The sequence below is a fragment of the Coenobita brevimanus genome, chromosome 54 (assembly GCF_032717465.1).
Source record: "Coenobita brevimanus isolate Jiangsu-jjx chromosome 54, ASM3271746v2, whole genome shotgun sequence".
Lineage (NCBI taxonomy): Eukaryota > Metazoa > Arthropoda > Malacostraca > Decapoda > Coenobitidae > Coenobita > Coenobita brevimanus.
In genome coordinates this window covers 21,702,870-21,707,979 of record NC_137007.1, presented here as the reverse complement: position 1 = coordinate 21,707,979, position 5,110 = coordinate 21,702,870, and positions in this window count along the sequence as shown.

Here is a 5,110-nt window from a genome sequence, read left to right as displayed (position 1 = left end):
CTACCACTCTTAACTTGACCACTTGAAAGTAATAAACGCAACCGAAGAGGCCACTATATGGGAGAGAGTCTCCGTCAGTCTGAGTTCCCGACCGTTCCAGCACACAGCGGTCATCACTAGTGACTTGATTTCTGCCCTTTTTGACCACGCAAAAGTCTGGATCGCACAGGTGCCAGTACAAATGAAGTCAGTGAATGTACAGTGAGATTGGATGAGGAGGAAATGGAAAATGTGAGGGTGTTTAAGTACTTCGGTAGTGTGATGAGTAAGGATGGAAGTTTAGAGGGTGAAATGCTTGAGAGGGTACAACAAGGTAGAAAGGTTGCTGGTTCGTTGAAAGCAATGATATTAAACAGGGAAGTGAGCATGGAAGTGAAAAAGTTACTGCATGACAGTATTGTGACACCAATTCTAACGTATGGGAGTGAAGCTTGGACCTTACCGGAGGGACAGAAGTCAAGAGTAAGAGTAGTGGAAATGAGTTATTTGAGAGGAGCCTGTGGAGTCACGTGGAGAGACAGATTGACAAATGAGGAAGTGAAGGTGTGTTGTTGTGTGGATGTGGATGTAATAGGAAGCATTAGGGGAAGCTCACTGAGGTGGTTTGACCATGTGGAGAAGCTGGAAAGTGAGAGACTGATGAGGAGAATGTAAATGAGTAAGGTGGAGGGGGGGAGAAGGAGGGGAAGGCCAAGGATAAGATGGAGGGATGGAGTGGAGAGGTATATGAAAAAAGGGGGTGTGAGCTAGAAGCAGGACAGTGAAATGGCGGGGAACAGGGCGACATGGAGACGATTTGTTTGCGGCCACCCCTTACGGGATTAAGGCATCTGGTGGTAGATAGATACACACACACACACACACACACAGAGGGATTCAATCTAGGCGGATGTGCGTCACCGGCGCTCCGTACCAAATCATCATGGCCAGTGGCATTACCTAAATTTGTATCTTTGTATGAGTCAAGCTCAGTACCAGGTTAGACTAAATGATTGTTCATTATTACAAGAAAAAAAAAGAATAAGTTTAAACAAGACTTGTTCAAACAGGAAATAGAACCAAGACGAAAGAATACGCTGAGTCATCTCTGAGGTTTGTTTAGACTACAACAACACGGAGATTGTAAGTACATGCTCTACACTTTAAGTATTCCAAATGGATACATACTTTAGTAAAGCAAATTTGGAAAAGAAAAGGGATAAAGGTAAAAAGCAAAATGATGATTTCTACCAAGAACTGGTTGAAGTAGAGACTCACAATAGACTGGTCGAATGTGTAAACAAACTAGAAATGGCTTTCAAAAATGAAATTGATGGAATAAAGAAGCAGATGCACTTGCAAAAGGAAGAAATAGAAAAACTAGGAAGGGAGGCCAATAAGAAAGACACAACCATCAGTGAACTAACAGTGGAATTGAGTACACTTAGGAAGAAAATGAGTGAAATGGCAAGTACAGTAGCCAATCATGAGGGTGTTATGGAAAAGTTCAAAAATGACACAGAGACAATTAGGCAAGTTAGCAGTCTTATTGACCAGAGCAGTGATATTGAGGAGAAGATAACACAAGTGAATGAAGCTGTGCAAAGCTACAAAAATGATGTAGAAACCACGTATGCTGAAATGATGAAAGTAAAGAAAGACTTAGAAACAAGGGTGGAGGAAAAAAGCATCAAAAAGGATGTGAAAAGAATAATCCAAAACAATCCAAAGTTAGTCAGATATTCAGTAGAGATAAACAAATCAATAGTAATCACTGGTATAGAAGAGGAAGAAGTTAAAAACAAGATCACAAGAGACAAAAAGGAGATGACAAATGTAATGAACTTACTGAAAGAAGTATCAGAGGAAATCTGTAGTAAAGACACAGAGGAACACAAAAGGTTAGGAAATACGAGAAAAGCAAGGCAAGACCTCTAAAGGTGACTTTCCAGAGTGTAAACACTGTGGAAGAAATACTAAAAAATGCAAAGAATCTTATGGAAAAAGAGGAGTTCAAAAATGTATGGATAAAAAGATGCCTAACACAAGAGGAACTGGAATTACTGATAGAGAAAAGGGAGGAAGCAAAAACAAAAAATGAGGGAAGATCAGAAGAGAAGAAGAAACTTTTTTACAAAGTAATAGGACTACTGGTACGAAAGTGGTACACAAACAGGATGGAAGAAAAAGGAGGAAGGTAGTAGAACCATGTCATGACAAGTTTATAAACAAGATGATAAAGTTGATGTACTCAAATGTGGATGGAATGGTATCTAAATTACTAGAGATGAATGATTATGTCAGAGAAAATGAACCACAAATAATATGCCTAACTGAAACAAAATTAACACCAAGGATATCCAATGACATACTAAACTTAGAGGAATACAATATATGGAGAAGAGACAGAAATTTAAAAAAAAAGGAGGAGGAATTATAATATTAACTTAGAAAAATCTAAAAGTCAAGGAAATAAAACTAGATATACCATCACAAGTAGAAGTGATTGCAGTAGAGATCGACACATCTGAAGGTAAAGTAATTGTAGCCAATTTGTACATGCCACCCAGATCAAACACATGGGAAAGAGACGAATATGAGGACCTGGCAGAGAGTACAATTCAGAGTATAAGATCATTGCTACATAAAATGGAAGAGAAATTGGAAAGAATTATACTAACTGGGGACTTCAATACAAATATAAATTGGAATACTCTAGATATAAATAGCCAAGAAAGCTGTTGGGACCAAAAGCTGGATCTAGTACAAGAGTTTTTCTTAACGCAACATGTGAGGGAAACCACCAGAAAAAGAGGACTTGATGTACCTTCAGTGCTAGATCTAATATTTACTAGGCAAGAAAATGATATTGACAGTTTAAGATATCACCCTCCACTCGGCAAAAGCGATCATGCAGTACTAAATTATAACTTCAGGATAGCATATGACATAGTAAACAGCAATGACAGTTATAAAAAGAGCGTAAACTATAAAATGGGAAATTATCAAGACCTAAAGAAGTATTTCTTAGAAGTTGATTGGGGAAATGAGCTTAGAGGACAAGATTTATATGCTGTATATAAAAAATTTTGTGAATTTTATGAAATAGGAGTCCAGAAGTACATCCCACAGCACAAAGAAGCAGATAAGAAAATACAGAAATGGTTCAATACAGAATGTAAAAAATAAAAAGAAAGAAGAGATTTGTTGTGGAATAGATACAGAAGACACAATAGTGAAAGGGCGTATAATAATTACAAACAGGCAAGAAACGACTATACAAGAATAAGGAGGGAAGCCCAAAAACAGTTTGAGGAGGATATATTAAATAAAAGTAGTGATCAACCAAAGCTGTTTTACAGCTATATCAGAAGCAAAACCAAAGTAAAAGATATAATACAATCCAATACGGACGAGGGAATCACCTATACACAAGAGAAAGATATTTGTGAAGCACTAAATAAGAATTTCCAATTAGTTTTTACAGAAGAAAAAAATTTCGAGAGGGACTATGTGGAACACGCATGTCCACACATACTACCAGATATACAAATAGCAGAAAAAGTAATACAGGAGGAGTTAAGTAGATTAGACAGAGGAAAAGCAAGTGGTCCTGATGAAATTTCATGTTGGGTATTACGAGAATGTGCAAAGGAGTTAAGTAAACCATTATTTATAATTTTCAAGAAATCCTTGAGTCAAGGTAAACTACCTGATATTTGAAAAAAAAGCAAATATTGTCCCCTTATTCAAGAAAGGAAATAGACAAAATCCACTCAACTACCGACAAGTATCACTGACCAGTGTTGTAAGCAAGGTATTAGAAAAACTTATAAGAAAAGCTTGGGTAAACATCTAGAAGAACACAGTATGATAACAGAAAGACAGTTTGGTTTCAGAAAAGGAAAATCATGTGTTACTAATCTGTTGAGCTACTATGACAGAGTAACAAACACAATACAGGAAAGGGAAGGATGGGTGGACAGTATCTATTTAGATTTCAAGAAAGCTTTTGACACAGTACCACACCATAGACTTTTATGGAAACTGTACCATCAAGGAGGAATTCGAGGCAAACTGTTTTGTTGGATGCAAGACTTTCTCATAAAAAGAGAAATGAGGACAGTACTAAGAGGAAACTACTCATCATGGAAAGAAGTGACTAGTGGAGTACCACAGGGTTCAGTGCTGGCACCAATCATGTTTTTAGTGTATATAAATGATATAAACAGTAACACTGGAAATGAGAGCTATCTGAATATGTTTGCAGATGATGCAAAAATACAAAGGAGAATTATTAACACAGACTCTTGTAAAGAGCTACAAGAAGAATTACATAAACTTCATGAATGGAGTAGTACATGGCAAATGGAATTCAATGTGGACAAGTGTCATGTAATCAAGTTTGGTAAAAGTGGAAAAAGACCTGATTGGGATTATAAGTTAGGAAATAAAACCCTATACACATCAGAAAGAGAGAAAGACCTAGGTGTGATTATCAATAACAGACTATCTCCGGCTGACCACATCAGCGAGAAGGTACGGAACATGTATACACTGCTTGCAAATATGAGAATAGCATTCACATACATAAATGAAGACATGCTAAGAAGGATAATAACATCATTCATTAGACCAACCCTGGAATATGCATCAGTAGTCTGGAGTCCTCATCTCAAAGAGCATATAGACAAGATTGAAAAAGTTCAAAGGGCCGCTACAAGATGGATACCAAGCTTAAGGGACCTAAGCTACGAAGAAAGACTAAATAAACTGAATCTACCAACTTTACAGGAGAGAAGGAAAAGAGGTGACATGATAATGCTATATAAGTGCATATCAGGAAAGGAGAAAATAGACATAAATGATTACTTAACATATGGAGAAGCAGCAGCAAGAGGACACCGCAAAAAACTGCATAAGAAGAGAGGTGAAAAAGACGTAAGGAAATTCAGTTTCCCAAACAGAGCAATTGATCAATGGAATGCACTACCGAATGAAATAGTGTGTGCCAAAACAATTCACAAATTTAAGGATATGTACGATAAATATGGTTTAAGACACGGGACAGTACGAGCTTGACTCATTCCTGTAAAGATACAATTAGGTAAGGTAAGAACATGGAGTCTAT